The sequence below is a fragment of the Canis lupus genome, chromosome 25 (genome assembly GCF_048164855.1).
Source record: "Canis lupus baileyi chromosome 25, mCanLup2.hap1, whole genome shotgun sequence".
Classification (NCBI taxonomy): Eukaryota; Metazoa; Chordata; class Mammalia; order Carnivora; family Canidae; genus Canis; species Canis lupus.
The window spans coordinates 28,938,637-28,959,121 of record NC_132862.1 but is presented as its reverse complement, the minus strand read 5'-3'; the positions used below and the strand labels follow the sequence as shown (position 1 = coordinate 28,959,121).

Sequence of the window (20,485 nt, the reverse complement as noted above, 5' to 3'; positions counted from 1 at the left end):
GTAGCAGCACTTCTTCCTAGCTATCTTCCCCTATGTGCTTAAAATTTTTTAAGTGAGGAAAAACAGGTGCACTTGGATGGCTCAGTTAAGTGTCTGACTCTTGATTTTGGCTCAGGTCATGATCTCAGGGTCCTGGGATCAAGCCCCACCTTGGGCTCTATGCTCAGCGTAGAGTCTACTTGGGATTCTCTCTCCCCTTCTCTCTCTGTTCCTACCCCTACTCACATTCTCTTTCTCTAAAATACATAAATAAATCTTTAAAAAATTTCAAGTCAGGAAAAACAAAGAGCAGCCACCTGCTACTTTTTTTTTTTCCATTTAGGTTTTATGATATTTATTACTACCAACCTTGTTAGACGATTTGGAACCCTGCATAAAGTTGACCTGAGGGTTAAAGCCCAGCATGCTTGCTTTCTTGCATTTCATGTTTTAACCCACTCATCTTTCTGTTTCTGACCATGGTGGGAAGGGGACTTCCAATTTATGCAAAATGGGGTAATAATATTTGGAAAATTATTGTTAATGATAGCATTATAAATTGGGAGATTATTAATTATAACATAAGCATGAGTAAAGATAGGTGGCTGGCATGGGGCAGTTAAGGTCATAATAGACATAGATCCAGATCAACATTTGGATTGAGAATTAGTCAAGGTTAGGGTATTTGGCAAAGTTACTCGTTGGTAGAAGTGTTAAAATTAGGGCATAAGGTCAAGGTAGGAAGACACAGAGTCTAGGGTCTCTGTCACTTGGTCAGAGAGCTGTCAGGTAAAGAGACCTCCTGATAACTTAGAAGTGCATATCTCAAAAATGTCTTTCAGGAGACAGAGCCCCATGCAGTTAGGGCTCAGTGGTCAAAAGTAAACTTTCAAGGGGCTGGATGTATTGTTCCAGTAATGGAGAGTCACAGTGTACTTCGTAGGCTCTGAAAAATCCTATCCTGTAGAACAATTTTGTTTATGTGACTTTTCCCAAAGCTATCTGACCTGTTGACATTCCATGAATGATCACTCTGGAAACTTAAGCCTTGGTTGCATCCTTACTGCCTCCTATCTCAGCTTCATTTTTCAGGCACCAAGTTCTGTAAGTCCCAGGAATTCTTTCTTCAAAGAATCTCTTGCAAATCTTCCTTTCTTCCTGCTACCACTTGTTTTCAGATTAGTGGTTCTCATTGTCAGTAGGAGTGAGGAGAGATAGATGTAGCTCACATCAATAGGAGTATGTGTAGCTTGAAAAATCAAGTTCAGCATTATAATATTTGGTTGTTCATCATCAGAATAATTTACTTGATCTCAAAGTTTCCAAAGAGTACTAAAGAAGTGAGATTGATTTTATGTATCAAAAAAGAGAATAGGTTTTAAGAAGTCAAGAAACACTGATTTGGACCTTTATGAGGCCTCAGGCATTTTATTAGACTCGGTCTAAATTGTTTCTCTGCCCCTCCATGTACCATGGAGCAATGCAATTATCTGAAAAGGAATAAATGGAAACTTGTTCTCATCTCAAGAAGCTATAAATATGCACTGGAAACCAAGAGTCTGTTATAGAACCAGTTTAACTCAGGCAAGATAATTACTTTCTATGGACCTTACTCTACTTGTTTGCAAAATGAGTGCACGGGTTTGATCTATCTCAACTTATATAAATTTAACATCTCTTTCCTACTCAAAAATCTGGAATGCATATTACTATCCCTAATTCTAGCTATAGAACAAATCCCATCTTCTTAGCTAGGTTATTTAAGATCTTTCATAATCTATCACAAATCCGTCTTCACAACTCTTTTTCCACTAGTTCCCTCTGTAAGCTCTCTGCTCTTGTCAGATTTTTCAGGTCATTATTGCCTAAATAACCGTTGCTTATTCCCATCACAGAGCCTTTATTTATGACAGTCTCATTTTTGGAAACTTCCTACCACTTACTTCTTTTCCAACCATACCACATCCATGTCTTACTTATTTCTTAAGAGTTAATGTACATCTGACCTTTCTGTCATCGTTCTAAACAATAGCAATTTCTTCCTAATTAATTTTCTGTAACAAAAAATTTTAAGCCATTGATGATTCTCATAATGTTAAGATCTTGTGTATTTAAGTATATTCTACTTCTTCCACTGAAGTTGTATGTGCCTGTAAGGCTAGAAATTCTGTCACTTCAATGGCTTTCTCACAATGCCTAACAATATATACCCATGGTCAGTAATAAATATTTATGAATATTTGGGTATTAATTATTCATGGAAGATCTAGAAATCCACAATAGGGTGTATTTATATCAAATTCAAAGCTTCATCCAAAAACTCAAAATGGCTGACCCTTAGAAAATTGTGAGAAATGTGATTCCATTATTTTAGACTGAGACAGTGAACTTCCTCACTAACTTACTCAAAATAGAAGCTAATTCAACTTCTCTTTATTTTCAAATTTGAAAGGACACTCAGCACTTCTTGATTCAAAAAGTAAGTTTATGGGCACTTAGGTGGCTCAATCAGTTAAGCACCTGCCTTTTGCTCAGATCATGATCCCAGTGTCCTGGAATATAGCCCTGCTTCGGGCTCCCTGCTCAGTGGGGAGTCTGCTTCTCCCTCTGGCATCCCCCCTGCTCATGTTCTCTCTCTCTCGCTCACTCTATCTCTTTCTCTCTCTCTCTCTCTCAAATAAATAAATCATAAAAAAACAAAAGATAATTTCAAATATATGAAAACATGAAAAGAAGAAACTGATTATTAAGCAGTCATAATTTATTTTTTTTAAGATTTTATTTATTTATTCATGAGAGACAGAGAGAGAGAGAGGCAGAAACACAGGCAGACGGAGAAGCAGGCTCCATGCAAGGAGCCTGATATGGGACTCGATCCTGAGACTCCAGTATCACACCCTGAGCCGAAGGCAGACGTTTAACTGCTGAGCCACTCAGGTGTCCCTAAGCAGTCATAATTTAGTACAAGTGATTTTATTATACATTTTTAATTCTTTTGCTTAAAGTAACTTTGTTTTAAAATGCATCTACATCTTAGGAATGAAATATCAGTAGATATTTTAATTATATTTTTTGGACTCTGGCTTTGTGTCTAAAGATGATCTTTTATTGCCTGTACTTAGCTATCTAAAGGTCCACATTCCAATTGCTTTATATGATGTCTTAAAATTATCTTGCTTATTGTTCATCTTCGTATTTGTTTAGCATCCATTCTCTCCCTACTATAATGTAAACTACCAGGCCACAAGAATTTTGGCCATCAGATCACCATGGTATCTTGGTCACTACTGTACTGCCATATTAATAGGTCTATGTAGGTAGTCAGAATCTATCTTTTGGGTTTTTTATGATTTTCTAAACATTTTTATTTAAATTTTAGTTAATGTATGTGCAATATTGGTTTCAGGAGCAGAACTCAGTGATTTATCACTTACATACAACATCCAGCACTCATCACGAATGCCTTCCTTAATACCCATCACCCATATATCCCATGCCCCACTCACCTCCCTCCATCCACCCTCAGTTTGTTCTCTATAATTAAGAGCCTCTTATGGGGCATAACTGGGTGTCTCAGTGGTTGAGATCTGCCTTTGGCTCAGGTGATTCTCGGGTCCTGGGATCGAGTCCTACATCAGGTTCCCATGGGGACCCTGCTTCTCCCTCTGCCTATATCTCTGCCTTTCTCTGTGTCTCTCATGAATAAATAAATAAAATCTTTCTTAAAAGCCTCTTTTGGTTTGTTTCCCTCTTTCTTTCCCCCTTTTTCCCCTTTCCCATATGTTCATCTGTTTTGTTTCTTAAATTCTACATATGGGTGAAATCATATGGTCTTTGTCTTTCTCTCACTGACTTATTTAACTTAGCATAATACCCTCTAGCCACATCCACATCATTGCAAATGGCAAGATTTCATTCTTTTTTGATGGCTGAGTGATATTCCATTTCACACACACACACACACACACGCATACACCCCACATTTTCTTCATCCATTCATCAATCGATGGACATTTGGGCTCTCTCCGAGGTTAGTATTGTTGATAATACTGCCATAAACATCGGGATGCCTATACCCCTTTGAATCTGTATTTTTGTATCCTTTGCGTAAATATCTAGTGGTGCAATTGCTGGATCATAGGGTAGGTCTATTTTTAACGTTTTTTAAGTAGGCTCCACACCCAGTGTGGAGCCCAATGTGAGGCTTGAACTCATGACTCTGATAGTAAGACCTGAGCTAAAATCAATGGTCAGACATTTAACTGACTGAACTGCCCAGGCGCCCCTATATTTAACTTTTTGAGGAAACTTCATACTGTTTTCCAGAGTGGATGCACCAGTTTGCATTCTCTCCAATAGTGCAAGATGATTCCCTTTTCTCTGCATCCTCACCAACACCTGAGGTTGTTGTGTATTTTTATACACCTTGTGTTGTGTATTTTAGTCATTCTGACATGTATAAGGTAGTATCTCATTGTGGTTTTGATTTGTATTTCCCTGATGATGAGCATCTTTTCATGTGTCTGTTCATGTGTCTGTTCATGTGTCTGTTAGCCAGCTGTATGTCTTCTTTGAAAAAGTGTCTGTTCATGTCTTCTGCCCATTTCTTAACTGGATTAGTTTTTTGGGTGTTGAGTTTGAGAAGTTCTTTGTAGACTTTAGATACTAACCCTTTATCAGATATGTCATTTGCAAATATCTTCTCCCATTCTGTAGGCTATCTTTTAGTTTTGTTGAGAATCTATCTTTTGAATAAATAAATAAATACTTGCATAAACTAGAACAAGTTACTCTTACTCTTTTTGCCTGAACCATTGCATCTCTAAATATAGAAAAGTTTATCTATTCTGCTTTGTTTTAAATATGTGCTTCTTCAAACCACAGAGTTCCCTTCAAGCTATCTTAATATTTGAAAGAGTAGAATAAAACCAACAATGGTCTAGTGCCTATCTCACTCTTACCTGAGAAAATCTTGTTTTATCTTTCGTCCTAATGGGGGTGGGTGTAGGAGAAAGAAGATGATTCTAGGGACGCCTGGGTGGCTTAGTGATTGAGCATCTGCCTTTGGTTTAGGGTGTGATCCCAGGGTCCTGGGATCGAGTCCCATATCAGGCTCCCTCAGCCTATGTCTTTGCTCTCTCTCTCCATGTCTTTCATGAATAAATAAAATCTTTTTTTAAAAAATAGATGATGATTCTAGATAAGATTTTGTTTAAAAATGTATACTGTTGGGACGCCTAGGTGGCTCAGTGGTTGAGCGTCTGCCTTTGACTCAGGGCGTGACCCTAGAGTCCGCCTGTGTCTCTGCCTCTCTCTCTCTCTCTATCTCTCTTTATCTCTCATGAATAAATAAAGTCTTTAAAAAATAAAAAAATACTATTTTTACAATAAAAAAAAGAATTTCTAAATAATATTATTTCCATAAATCTATGGTCTCCACTTCTATTTTACAGCTTATCTTTCTGAGGCATTTTTTTATTGGGCAAACACTGAAAGAAATAATTATTCTTTCTACTACTATGCAAACTCTAAAACAGAAGTGATTAACATGAGTTTTATGAAAAAATCAAGATGCTGTTGTATTTCTGGGCTGCTCTAGCCATTTATATGGTATTGAAGTTTATAATGTCGATTTCCATCTTATTCTGATGACTGTTATTCCTTTGCCTGCTCAACCAATTCAGATTAGTACTGAAAATAATAAGCTCAGCTCTATGGGTCAAGTATAAATGATATATTTAGAGCAACTATTCAGAGTTTGTTAAGAAACTAAGAAAACTACTCAGATATATTCAGTCTTATCAGTAATAGTCATGATCATTTTAGAGTGCCTGCTGAATTAGTTACATTATTGTTCTTTCATTTGTGCCTTGACTTCAACTATTGCTATTATTATTATTATACATTTGTGTGGTTCATTATTATAGTGGTTGTTTTGCCAGTGCTTTTGACAATGACATGAAACAAACTGAAGGTACTGAGCTTGAATATCCTTGAAGCCAGAATTGTCTTGAACAGTGGAGAAAGCTCAACCATTCTTCTTGTTTTTAATAAACTGAGCATGTTAGCTAAATACCATTCAAATAAGGAATACCTATAACTTAGCATTTATTCTGATAGAGAAAACTTAGGTTTTCCATTAAGTCATATTTTGGAAATTATTTTTTTAAATGAGCCACACTGTAATGAAAAATATTTATGAAATCTAAAGAAATATGAGCTAAAATTCAAACTCCATATATCTAGGAATAGCTGGAACAACAACTCCTATTATTTTTGAGCTGATATATATATATATATTAGATTTTATTTATTTATCCATGACAGAGAGAGAGAGAGAGAGAGAGAGGCAGAGACCAGGCAGAGAGAGAAGCAGGCTCCACACAAAAAGCCCAATGTGGCACTCGATCCGGGGACTCTGGGATCATGCCCTGAGCCAAAGGCAGACGTTCAACTGCTGAGCCACCCAGGCATCCCTTTTTTGAGCTGATATTAATGTCAGACTTTCACTAGGTACTTTCCTAAATTATATAATTTAATCCTCACTGTAATTATTAGATACTGTTCAGGCTCAGAGAAGTTGTCAGACGCCAAAAGTCACACAGCAATTAAACGGCTCAATCATGTTACAAACTCAAATATATCTGACTCCTTAGTCCATTTATTGCCTATATTTTAAGGCTTTCAAACTGAAAGTCCAACTTTATTGATTACCAATGGTATGACCAATCCAAGGGAGAAAAATGAGACCATAAATGAGGTGCTTTGAAGGAGAATTTGCCATGCAAAAATGATAGACTTTATCTTGCTGGATTCTTTGTCTATGTACGCTTTTCCATAATTCTTGGAAAGGAAACAAGCAATATTTATCAGAAACATACCCTCCTACCACTCTGCTTTTTTTCCCTGTTTGTCAAAATAAAAATCATTACACTATAATCAGAAAAAGCATTAAAATAAATTATTTTCTTCTGTTGCTAATTGAAATAAAGGGAAACTGAAAAAAGTTAAAAATAAGAAAATAAGGATGTAAGCATTATTATATTTGACTAATGTAAAATACTAATAAAAAGAAAAATACTATTTTAGGGAAGAACATCCTTGAAAGACAGAGCATGTAAATATTATTTAGTTCATAATTCAAATTAATAATTTTCAAATTCTGACTAAAAATAAATGCCATTTTCTAGAAATGTGAACCGTAAAATACTTGTTTTTTTAATGTGTTTCAGAAAAAAAAAAGAAAGAGAATTGCTAACCAATGAATTTCAAAGCATTTTCAGTTATCTGCTCTTTGAGCACTATCGTCCAACCTCCACTGATGATTTCAGAGACAAAGAAAGAGTCTCATTAAAGTAAGCCTCCTGAAACTTTTCTTAAAGGATAATTATGAAGGGATAATTCCATTAAGGACTAAATAACTTGGTAGTTCAAAATGGAAAAGACTTGTTTTTAAAGAGAACCTAAAACAAAATAACCATTGAAATAAGACTCACCCATAGATTATTAGAGGCTATTTTTATTTTGATAAATACACCTTTAACTGCTCACATCTTAAAGGGTCCGACTTTTTTTTGAACCAATATTATTGGTAGCAGAGAGTTTAAACATCTTACAATCTATCTTTTGGAAATCCTTTTTTTTTTTTTTTTTTTCAAGATTTTTATTTATCCATGAGAGAGACACACACACACACACACAGAGGCAGAGACACAGGCAGAGGGAGAAGCAGGCTCCATTCAGGGAGTCTGACGTGGGACTCGATCCTGGGTCTCCTGGGTCTCTTCTGAAAGCGGCACTAAATTGCTAAGCCACCAGGACTGCCCTGGAAATCCTTTGGAAATAAATGCTCTGATTACCACCTAAATAGATATAGTCTCCCACACAGACATACTCCCTCACAAACACATATCACTTTGTTCTTATATTTGTAATTTTTTCCCTCTGAGATTCAAGAAATTCAATTCTAAAATGAGATGGTTTATGTGATAGAAAAGAGCTTTTCTTCAAACTTCCTAACATTTTAATGTAACTTTGCCAATGATGGACTTTCCATCTGATCATCGTCAACTAAATTCATTTAATTAGGCAATTATTTTTACTTAGTAAAAATTGCTCCTATATTTTGTCCCCATGATCTGAGTCCTGAAATCACAATATGATGGAGCATCTCTAGTAGTCTCTTGGAAGGTTTCAAAATTTTTAAATAGGTAATTAATAAAAATATTTTAAATATCTGCATATACATGTATAGTATTACATTTTTGGACAGTAAAGGAAATAGCATGTGAAAATATAATTTAATAGGATCATATTAAATTTAGGGTTCATACCCTAAAATTTTAATCAAGAAATAGAAGCAACCAATTTTAGGAAAACCAGATTTAACTGTAGTCAATTCATTTATCCAGCAAAATTGACTGACTACTCTTAGGCCACAAAAAGCATAGAGTCATAGAACTGCCCTTAAGGAATTTAAAGTCAAATAGGGAAGAGATTAAAACAAAACAAAGCAATTAAAGCACAATTCTAAAAAAAACAAAACAAAACAAAACACAATAAAACAAGTGTTAAAAGAATAATGGATACAGGGAAGTACTTCACCTTTACACGGGGAATGCTGCACCCCTGCCCAGGAAAGTCTTTTTGGGAAAGGTGTAAATTAAGTTGAACATTAAGGGATAAACAGGTGTTAGCATATTGAACTATAATTTCAGACCCAGAGGACGGGATGATGTAAAAGTATTGTAGCCTGGGAAAGCAGAGAAGATTCCAGTTATTATAAGTAGGACTTTATGTTTGAAATGTGAGTACATAAACAGTGCTTCAGGATGCAAAGACACTAAATCTTGAGTGCCCTTTAAGTTACACTAGTACTTTATATTTTATCCTGAAAGCTATCTGGATCGTAATCACAAGAACAGGACTTCACTTGACTAAGTAAAGAGGACTAATTTGAGGGAGGGAAAAAAATTTAAATGGAGATGGTAGAAAAATCAAGTACCAGAAGATTCCTTCAAGAAATCAAAGCCTCAATTAAATTCTGTCAGTGGGAACAGAGAGAAGAAATTAGATCTGAGAGCTATTTAGATGGTGAATGTATTAAGACATGGTAACAAATTTGATGCAACTAATGGTAAGAGAATCACGGACAACTGCTTCATTTTTAGTTAGAGTGATGGAAGACAGTGATTCTATTCATGGAGGTAATTCAGGTGAAAAAGAAGGTATTGGGGGGAAATTATAATGAAATTAGTCATGTTAAGGTTGAAATACCTCAGGAGAATTTAAGTGATATCTTATAGACAGTTAAACATGCAGGTCTGGATCACAAAAAAAGGGAGTCCTAGGCTGGAAACTACATCAGTCAGCTAAGGCTGCCACAACAGAATACCTTGAACTGGGTGGCCAAAACAATAAATATCTATTTTCTCACAATTCTTTAGAAGAAGAAAATTTCTCTAGAAGTTTTAAATCAAGGTGTCAGGAGGAGTGGTTCCTGTTTAGACCTTTCTTCTTGTCTTGTGGACAGCTGTCTTCTTGCTGGGTCCTCCCATGACCTTTTTTCTCTGTGTACATGCTCTTTTGGTCTCTCATCCTCTCTTCTATGGACACTGGATTGGTTGGATTAGGTTCCCACCCTTATAACCTCATTTAATCTTAATTACCTCCTTGAAGGCCTCTATTCAAATAGTTACACTGGAAGTTAGGGTTTTAACATTTGAATTTTTGGAGACAAAATTCCGACCATTACAGAAACATAGATTTGATGACAGGACAGACAATACCATCATCCTTTTACAAATGGAGAGACTGAGGTAGGCAGTGAGCTGCTAAGTTTTTTGGGCAGTGATCTAAAGAGCGCTTTTTTCATGCATGTGATTTAGTGGACAGGACAATTATCCCTGACTGGCAAGTTCAATCTGCACAAGAACAATGACAATACCATCACATTAATCAAGAGAGAATTAGCCAGGTCAATTGTAGAGGCCTTATAGAACACTGATAAGTCTTTATTGAATTTCCAAAAGGAATGGGATTAAATGGTGCTAGCCAACCTCAGGGGACATGCGATTTCATGACAGTGAGCAAGAATGTCCCAGAAATTTTCTCAGGACCTCAAACACAGCTCTGAGTCTTATGGATACCATCCCAGGGAACCTTTAATATCCTCACAGAATAAACCATGCTATTTGTAACTCAGGGAAGAAGGGTGAAGCAGCCACCCCAGCTGTGATTTGAAACTGAGGTTCCAGGGAAACTAGGTATTTCAAAGCTAGCTTTGCCTTACACCTATAAACCTGCCCCTCTGGCTGTGTTCAAACACATGAATTGTTCAGTGCACAATATGATGATTATCCAGCCTTCACCAGAGTGCTATGCAAGAACAAAAGGCTGAGGGGTAAAGAGGATCTTTATTATTAGGTTGCTATTCTTATGAAACATTCATATAGCAGAGGAATTGCCTTGCTGTTAAAAGAAATTTGTTAAGGAAACTTTATGAAAAAGATGCTTATACTGCCTTTAAAGCAACTATACATGTATTCAGGAAAAAAAGAGAGAAAAAAAAGCTGAGTTAGGAGCTCAGTTCAGAACCATATTTTCAAAGAGTAAGGAATGGAAAATGAAAATGTAGACATTTATCAGACTAATTTAAAATTCCAGGAGCATGGATTTCAGCATTAATTATATGTCAAGCAGAAATTACTTTATTACAGCACATGTGCTGATGTTAGTGACTCCCCACTTCTCTTTTGCCACAACTTGAAATCATTTTGAACCACAAGCCCAATTAAGGTGGGTAGCTCAAGGCACATCTGTTGTGTGTGCACGGTTCATCTGGTTTCTTAGATCCTCAAATGCAGTCAGGGTGTTACTTTCAATTTAGCATCTTTTCCCTCTACTCTCTCAGCCCCACCCAGAACTATCATTAGCCTAAGTAAACCACAGGAGGCCAGATCCTTAGAAACGGTGGTGTTGGTCTTACTTTCGAAAATGAGGAAGGATGGAGAAGAAGGGGTCAGGTTAATGATTTGGCAAGGCTGGTTCAACACCCGTAAAACAATCAATGTGATTCATCATATCAGCAAGAGAAAAACCAAGAACCATATGATCCTCTCATTAGATGCAGAGAAAGCATTTGACAAAATACAGCATCCATTTCTGATCAAAACTCTTCAGAGTGTAGGGATAGAGGGAACATTCCTCAACATCTTAAAAACCATCTACGAAAAGCCCACAGCAAATATCATTCTCAATGGGGAAGCACTGGGAGCCTTTCCCCTAAGATCAGGAACAAGACAGGGATGTCCACTCTCACCACTGCTATTCAACATAGTACTGGAAGTCCTAGCCTCAGCAATCAGACAACAAAAAGACATTAAAGGCATTCAAATTGGCAAAGAAGAAGTCAAACTCTCCCTCTTCGCCGATGACATGATACTCTACATAGAAAACCCAAAAGTCTCCACCCCAAGATTGCTAGAACTCATACAGCAATTCGGTAGCGTGGCAGGATACAAAATCAATGCCCAGAAGTCAGTGGCATTTCTATACACTAACAATGAGACTGAAGAAAGAGAAACTAAGGAGTCAATCCCATTTACAATTGCACCCAAAAGCATAAGATACCTAGGAATAAACCTAACCAAAGATGTAAAGGATCTATACCCTCAAAACTATAGAACACTTCTGAAAGAAATTGAGGAAGACACAAAGAGATGGAAAAATATTCCATGCTCATGGATTGGCAGAATTAATATTGTGAAAATGTCAATGTTACCCAGGGCAATATACACGTTTAATGCAATCCCTATCAAAATACCATGGACTTCCTTCAGAGAGTTAGAACAAATTATTTTAAGGCATTGTCCACACATAAAGCTGAGTCCCCATCTTCTGTTCTTTTGGTAGGCTAGGCCAGGGAAAGAAAAGTGTTCCTGCTTATAAATTTTTCACACAAAAGTATACTTCGGTTAACACGCTTTTCTTCAAAAGTTCAAGGAAAAAGTTAAAAATAGCAAAGAAAATATTATTAGATATTTTGGTGATTGGGCAGCAAGTTTATAGATAGCAGGAAGGAATGAAGTGAGGTACTTTGAAAAGAAGGAAGGCAGTCTGGAGAGCATGAGACTTCTGAGGGTAAGAAAACAGGAAGCCAGAGAAAGAGATTAAAGACAACCACAGTAGGAAAGTTGCAAGAAAGGATTCCTGGATTGTATATTTGTTTCAGGCTAAGTCATTAGCTGGTACCAGTGTCAGGGATTCAGGTATAGCATGATGGTGATGACCAAGTCTTTGGAGTCAGGTAAACTTGAATTTGAATCCCTGATCCCTGATTGGGTGACTGTGCAAGTTACTTGACCTCTATAAACCATAATATCCTTGTCTGTAAGATGGAAGGAGTCATTACCTGGAGCAAATAGAAGATTACCTAACACAGCTATGTAGAATGCTTGGGAAATGCCTGGCACAGAGTAAATGCTTGGTAAATTCATCAAGAATTAAAATTATAGAACCCTATAGCTGGAAGGTAGCTTGCTAAACCTCATCAATGCCAACTTGTACACACTAGGAAAATGAAGGGCCAGAGTATTTAAGTTTCTTGCAAGAGGTAATACAGGCAGAAAAATGTCTCCCAAATCATATTTTGATAGTTGTTAGGACACTATGTTAGCTCAAGTTGCAATAAAGAAAAGTAACATAATTATTGTGCCTTAAACAACAGGAATTTATTTATCACCGTTCTCGAGGCTGGGAAATCCAAGAGCAAGGTGCTACAGCCAATTCCATTTTCCCAGGAGGGCCTGCTTCCCGGCTTATAGATGGATGCTGGATCCTTCTCACGGTGTCCTCACATGGCAGAAAAAGCAGAGAGCTCCAGTCTCTTTTTTTTTTTTTTTTTTCTTTTAACAGCATTAATGCCATAAGTGGGCCCTGCTCTCGGGACTTCATCTAAACCTAATTACCCTCCAAAGGCCCCACTTCCAAATATCATCACATTGGGTGTTAGGGCTTCAACATATAAATGTGGGGGTGGAGGAGACACAAACACTCGGTCCATAACAAACACAGAATGTGATTCTTTGGAAAGAGCCTGGAGCAGTGGTTTAGGAACTCTGGTTCTTAGTCATAAGACCTTAGGCAAGTCCTTTAATCTTTCAGTTTTCTCACCTAATAAATTTGAGGGGTGGAAGATGTTATCTGGAAACGTTGTTCAGCCCCATGCTCAAGTAGTAGTATTCTCTGAGTATATGAGTAATGTACAGTGAGAGGTAATGTGTTTGATTAGGCTAAGAAGGACTATTGGGAGTCCAGACTAGACTATTTGGGAGTCCAGGACAACAGAACGAGAGGAAACAGCAGAGCTAGGTGGCGTTTTCAGCAAAGAGCAGCAGGAGCACAAAAATTCCTAGGGATCTGGGAAAGCAGAAAACAATGTGAAAAAAAAAAGAAATGCAATTCAGGAGGGTCACACAGATAGCTCTTTCTTCCAAAGGGTGTTCACCTGTTTTGTTTTGTTTTAGAATTTAAAAAAAGCACATATGGAGTATAATGGTGGGGGCTGAGAAGGATCACTAAGAGTTATTCACAGCTTGGTGCTTGATTTAGAAGAGTGATTTGAATAAAATATCTTAAAAGCAGCAAGTGTATTTTGAAATCGGGAGGACAGAGTTGCTGCTTTTAAATCACATTATTCAGTATATTTAACATGTAAACATGAATGAATACATGTGAGTAGATCAACAAGATGAGTGGAAAGGGCTCTAATTCCTTATTATAGATTCGGGAATATCTTCAGGGGAATGCTCAGCATAGTTTTGGGTTGTGGGAAGTTTTTTTGTTGTTGTTGTTGTTTTTTTTTCCCTTCATAGTTTCCAGCTGAGGCTGAGAGGGCATCATGGCTATACAACAGTAATCCTGATGACAAATGTTTACATAAACTGGATACCATCAATGGCTAATTTTCCTTCAGAAAAAAATACCATTTAATTTTACGATTAAACATGTGACTGGTCATATCTGTTAAAGATTTTATTTAGCTATGATGATAAACTATCAATTATAATAGTAAATGCGTACCTATGTATCCATATATATGCAGAATTAATAACCTATTGCTGAAAAAACAAGTTCGACTTCTTGAAAAGAATTCTGTGTGTAGCAATAATTGCCCACAAAGTCAAAATGGGCACTGTTTTTGTAGAAGTGGCAAGGGAATAAAGAAAAAAATCTCAGCCAACCCTCTTAAGAGTTTTGAGATAAAATCCCTTCAATTCTTATTCTACATTTGAGGCTTTTTCTCTCATGCAGTGCGATCAGTGCATTTCCTGAAGCTGTCTTTTTATGCTGACAGATTTTTAATGATCTCACCTAGTTTTTTCTAGACTGGCTGATCTTGGTAGTCTCCAATGAAAGTTTTTATTATTCTTAAAATACTACCTTTGCTCTTTCATATTCCCTAATTAAAACAAGAGTAGAGTCTACAGTTTCCTGCTCACTTGTAGATCAAAAACTCCTACTAGTTTTGTCCATTTTAAAACTTCATTTTCTTCTCCAATTTGACAAACACCTCCTCCCTATTTTCTAGTACAGCCAAGTTTTAGTTTGGGAGCTTGCAGTGGGTAGAGAATATGATCTGATATTTCACTCCTCTCTCTTTTCTGGTTTTTACTTCTCCTGACTTGGGAGGATAGAGGGAAAAGAAAGAAATGTGACCTTCACACTTGGACAAATAATTGCAGTCCTCTGTCTGAGGTCTCTGATCTTCCATCAAGGCCCTGTGTTGTTTCACTGTGAAAACTGGCTACCTCATATGGGTGAATTCTTTGGGCAGTCTTACAGGAGCTTCCCATTAGATCTGGCCTTGGATCAACCCCTTTCTACACAAGGATTGGATCATATATAATTATCTTCAGCTATTTATTTGAACCTTGAAAAACTTGTACATCCTTGCTTTGCCAAACAGTTGAGGTGCAAGAGTATGGGCTGTTCCTTTCCTATCTTTTCTCTCCATCCTGCCCTAGTATTTTCTTCCTGTTCACATAAGAACAGGGGAAATCAACAAACCTTCTTTCAGAACAGAAATCTAACCTGGGAATGAGGCAACAGTTTCCAATTCTGGCACACAGCTAAATAAATGTCTCTTTGGGCTTTCCTCTTTGGACTTTGCAGAGAGAACTGGGCATAGAGGAACTAGTCTGTTCCTCACTAGACCAATGACCCATGACTCTTAAACATACTGATATGGGTACTTCCCTGTCCAAAGCCATTGGTCCCTTGCCTATTCAGCCATTCCAGCCTGCCAGATGTTAGGATTAAAGCAGAGCTCTTAGTTTACCAGAGCAGCTACATGTACTGCCTTCCTCACTGCCTGAAGCCATCAGGTCCTTTGTCTAGTTCTGTGTTATGTACATCCTAAAAACAAAATCTTGCTGTTGCCCCATCGCACTCATTAGTACAACACTTTTCCTCAGAAAGAATCTCCTACAAGATACTTAAACACTTGGCTAGACAAAGCAACAGATGGTACATGGGCCTATTCACACTTTTAAATGGGTCAAAAAGTATGTTAGTAGCAATAAAACAACAAAATGCCAGCAGTGTAACAGAATATACATGCCCAAATGAGCCTGTTCAAATCATTTTTAAAATCCTTTTGGGGCTTTTTATGATCCATAAAAAAACTATTTTTATTATTTTATAGGTTTTTTTTTTTAAATCTGAAATAGTATGCTCAAATTGATCACTCATCTAATTCACCAGACTTGGCTACAGATGAATTTTGTTTATTTTCAGCAATTAGATATGCCCCCAAATATCCTCAGGGTTAACACGGTGGATGTTTAAAAATTATGCTGCATATTCTAAAGGCAATACAAATAAATAAATAAAAACAAAATGGGAAAAGAAAGAATATGAAAACTGGCATATTCATTAGTTTTTACTATAGCAACAAATAGCCCCAAAGTTTCAGTGGCTTACAACACAAATTTCTCACTCGTTCAATACATAAGCTGCAGACTTGCTCTAGTTCTGCTGGGCTCCACTGGACTCCTCACAGCAATACTTAGCTCTGCTTTACAATGTCCTGTTACTCTGCAACTGGAGGAACAGCCCCCAGAGGGGATATACTGTTTTCATGGCAGAAAGCAGAAGTACAAGCTGCCAAACCAATCCATAATAGCACATTTAAAATATCTGCATGCACAAGGGCATACATTACATCAGTCACATCCTATTGGCCAAAGCGAATCACATGACCAACCCTGACACTGGGTAGAGAAATAGACTCTGACTATGGGAAGGCACTGGAAGTCATAGAACAAAGACTCTAGATTATGTATAACCTCCTTCAGAGGTTCAGAGAAACCTATGCTTCAGAGAAAGCATAGAGTTGGAAACAATAATCGGATCTACCACAGAGAGTCAGCACAGTGGGGATATCATTAGGCTGAACGTACATTTCAAAGAGAACACTTTCGAGGTGGTAATAAATATTAGATATATAAATTATATTATGGTGATGCAATTATTCAGCTACATACTTTATGGGCCTCCTCTCATATATTTAAGTGTTCTAAAAATGTATATAATCTCTAGAGTATGAATGTCATTACTTTCTGAATTTATTTCCTTTTAACAGTTTTATATTTAAGAATTGTTACAAAATAGTGTATTGACAGATTTTGCAAAATAGCTAGTGATTGGAAATTACATTTCTGCAGACGTGGCCAATATAAAGCTCCTTGCATGCAAAATCCAATGTAAGTTTAGTGTTACATTTTGAAAAAAGCAAATTAGTATTCTAAGAATAAACTAGTCCTAGGAAATGATTATCTTTGCAAGGACTATAAAATGTATCAAGTTCCTGGGGCTCCTGGGTGGCTCAGTTGGTTAAGCATCTGACTCTTGATTTCAGCTCAGGTCATGATCTCAAGGTCATGAGATAAAATATACAAAGGCTCTGTGCTGAGCATGGAGCCTGCTTAAGATTCTCTATCTCCCTCTCCCTCTCTGCCCCTTCTCCCCACCCCACCCCACCCCACCCCTGTTGATGTGCTCTTTCTCTGTCTCTCTTAAAAAAAAATGTAACAAGTTCCTCAGTCTGGGAAAATATTAAATAAATATCTAAAGAAACACTAAGAAGTGAAATAAAGTTGTAAAGTCTAAAAAGATACATGCTTTTTCTTTTTCTTCTTCTTCTTTTTTTTTTTTAAGTTTTTTTTTATTTATTTATGATAGTCACACACAGAGAGAGAGAGAGGCAGAGACACAGGCAGAGAGAGAAGCAGGCTCCATGCACCGGGAGCCCGACGTGGGATTCGATCCCGGGTCTCCAGGATCGCGCCCTGAGCCAAAGGCAAGCGCCACACCGCTGCGCCACCCAGGGATCCCTTTTTTTTTTATTTTTAAGCAGGCCCCAGGCTCAGCATGGAGCCCACAACCATGAGATCGAGACCTGGGCTGAGATCAAGAGTCAGACACTTAACCAACTGAGCCACCCAGGCATCCCAAATTCTTTTTACTTTTTAATCACACTATTAAAATCTTAAAATTAATAATTTTATATCAAGTATTGAATATCAGTCTATATATCCTAGAGTTATAAATACACTTGAAGAAGTGACATTCTAGAATCTTCCTGTGCTCACTAGAAACTGGTCTCCTGAGCCACACACCTTGTCTTGCTTGCTCAGCCAACATGGGAGGAAATGGGAAGAGGAGGTTCTGGACTGACCTGAAGTCACTCATCTTCATTGTGTAACTCAGTTCTCTTCTGCTCTAAGATGTTGTTTCCCCTTTTCACTCACAGGATATAACTCAAGTGGGTCAAAATTTAAGAGAGCTCCTAAGATGGGGAGTACCCTGCTATTAGAACTACAATTAGACCTTCACTGAAGAGAGTTAGGAGGCGAGGAGGGCAGAGATCGTGTGATGATTCTATTCTGTCCTAATGGTAGCCTGAGAAGTGAGAACTATGTCTCCTGTGGCTCAAGCAAGTTACTCCCTGTAGAATTAGAAGCAGCCACGTGCATGGAGAAACAGAGACAAGCTCAATAATCAAGGAAAATCTCCCTATCATGCTAGCTGGGGTTTCTATCTTAAAAAACAGCTAGTTTCTCTGAGTCTTCCACGATCCCCTTAATTTAGTCAAATACCTTCATAACATCTTACAAGCATGCTATTACCTGGGTTTCCTCCTCATTCTTGCTTCTGCCTCTCATCCTTAACACTGTCAAAACCTTTAATCAGCTAGACTTTATGCATTTATCCTCATTTTTACGTTGTCATTACTTACAGTCCATAAGATGTGTACAAAATCATATCAAATTGAATTATATCCCTGGATCTCAGATATTAGGATAAACAAGTCTCTGGCATTTTAAGATTTACCTCATAGTTTATATGCAGTCACATTGTATGCACCTTAAAAGTCTGATCTTTCACAACTAAATCTTCATATTTCTCAGTCCCTTGACTTTAAAAATTAAAAAAAAAATTGGCATAAACAATAGTGCTGCTCTTAGGTGACAGTGTTTTTTGAAAAAGTTTCTGCTGGGACGCCTGGGTGGCTCAGTGGTTGAGCGTATGCCGTCGGCTCAGGGCGTGATCCTGGAGTTCCGGGAAGGAGTTCTGCATCAGGCTTCCTGCAAGGAGCCTGCTTCTCTCTCTGCCTATCTCTGCCTCTTTCTCTGTGTCGCTCATGAATAAATAAATAAAGTCTTTAAAAAAAAAAAAGAAAGAAAGAAAGAAAGAAAAGAATAGAAAAAGGTTTCTGTAATGTTCCAGAGAGTGGCCAGCTCTTTGCTAATCTTAAAATAGAGGCAATGGATACAAAATACTCAATGAGGGGCTTACTGCTTCCTTATGTAGAAGTCATCGATGCAGAACTGTCCAACCCTCTACCTCAAGCTGTATAGTCCAACTTTCTCTGCAGTTGTTTAAAATGAAGGACACGTTAATTTTTCTTAACTATATCTAAGGACACAGGAATGGTTATTTGACCTCTCATGGTCATCTCCTACACTCTACCACTCCATGATTTCAGTTTTGCAATGTGTAAAGACAAACTCTTCATGAGGCAAAAAACTGTTGAGCTTGAACCAGATCTCACCAGGAGAACATATGATCTTAGCGGAGATGCAGGGTTGGAATGAGGCATATTCTACAAGGAAAATAATGACAGTGGAATACACTGAATTTTCATTCTTTGCTTTTATAATTTTTTTAAAACACAGTCATATTCTTTCTGCAAATCTTCCCTGCTCTGTTTTATTTTGAGCAAGGAATAAAATTTGAGTTTTTTCTCCTTAAAAAAATCAAATACATTTCTAACAAAAAAATTAAGAGTAGTATGAATACAAATTATATAATTCAGACAGTTCCCATGAGCCCTACAATATCTAAACGTATCTTTAAAAAAGATTATTTTAGTAAAAAGTTGACTTCATCTATACAAAATAACTTTTCCTTTTATCATGTATATAGCAGTCAGGAGGTTATAGAATTATATTTATGTACAAGAACTGGTTAAAAATATTTTTAAAACAAGTGACTCAATATTTAAAGTGTATGAAAATGCTGGCAAACATCAATAGAGATATAGAAATACACTACCCATCAAGTACCTATCTCACTGAAACCCCAGTACACTCTCAAATGGTATATTACCAAAGTCCTCAAAATACTGAGAGAATCTGAGAGATATACAATTTTATATTAAATGTCTTAAAGTTTTACATGTGAATGCCTGCATTTGCGACCTTCCAGTTCATACTCACACAACATTCATTTTCTCAGAGCTTCCAAATAATGACAGATTTCACTTACTACATCTGATATTTCAAAATATCACCATAGGGGTACATATAAAAAATTTCATTATTATCTACTATTTTTCTTACATTGAAAGTAAGCAGGTGTCAATGGATTATATTTTTTCATCAATACATCTTTAACCCTTTGAGGGTTTTTTTTTTTAGTGCTTTCCAGAGGTAGGTAAGAACTGTTACTCAACTTAAAAGCAAAAGAGGTGCTAGAATTTAAGTTGGCTTCATAACAATGACAAGAGAGCAAGCCCTCACCTAAAAAAAAAAGTCTCAATTTTTTTAACTTTTTTAACTTAATTTTTTTAAATATGTAGAAACAAAAAGCATAGAACAAATGAAATAATATGTTATAGTCTCTGTACCATAATACATATTAGGCAGAGGTGCAAAATTAAGAATTCAGAATGAAATTCATCTATATATTTTTCAACTGCTTTGCATTTAATCTTTTCTTTTTTAGTATTTCATTTTCACAGTAACTTTCTCCTAGTTTCTTGAATGGCAATTTTACAGAGAAGGACAAGACTGGAGACCAGTTAAGAGTAAAAGAACCAATCAAAGAGAGGTTAACATTCAAAAGAATTAGTTTTTTTAATTCTTTTTCAGTGGTTTGGGACATAATAGAAAACGTTTGAGCATATTGGAATTCGTTTCAAGGCAGTAGAAGTTGTCAC

The 20,485-nt window shown here is 36.8% G+C and overlaps 1 protein-coding gene across 8 annotated transcripts in view; it reads left to right on the top strand.

Moving 5' to 3' along the window:
• The window catches only part of PIK3C2G (phosphatidylinositol-4-phosphate 3-kinase catalytic subunit type 2 gamma), a 368,003-nt gene that overhangs the window by 203,901 nt on the left and 143,617 nt on the right, over positions 1-20,485 (top strand). The gene's annotated exons all lie outside the window — the stretch shown is intronic.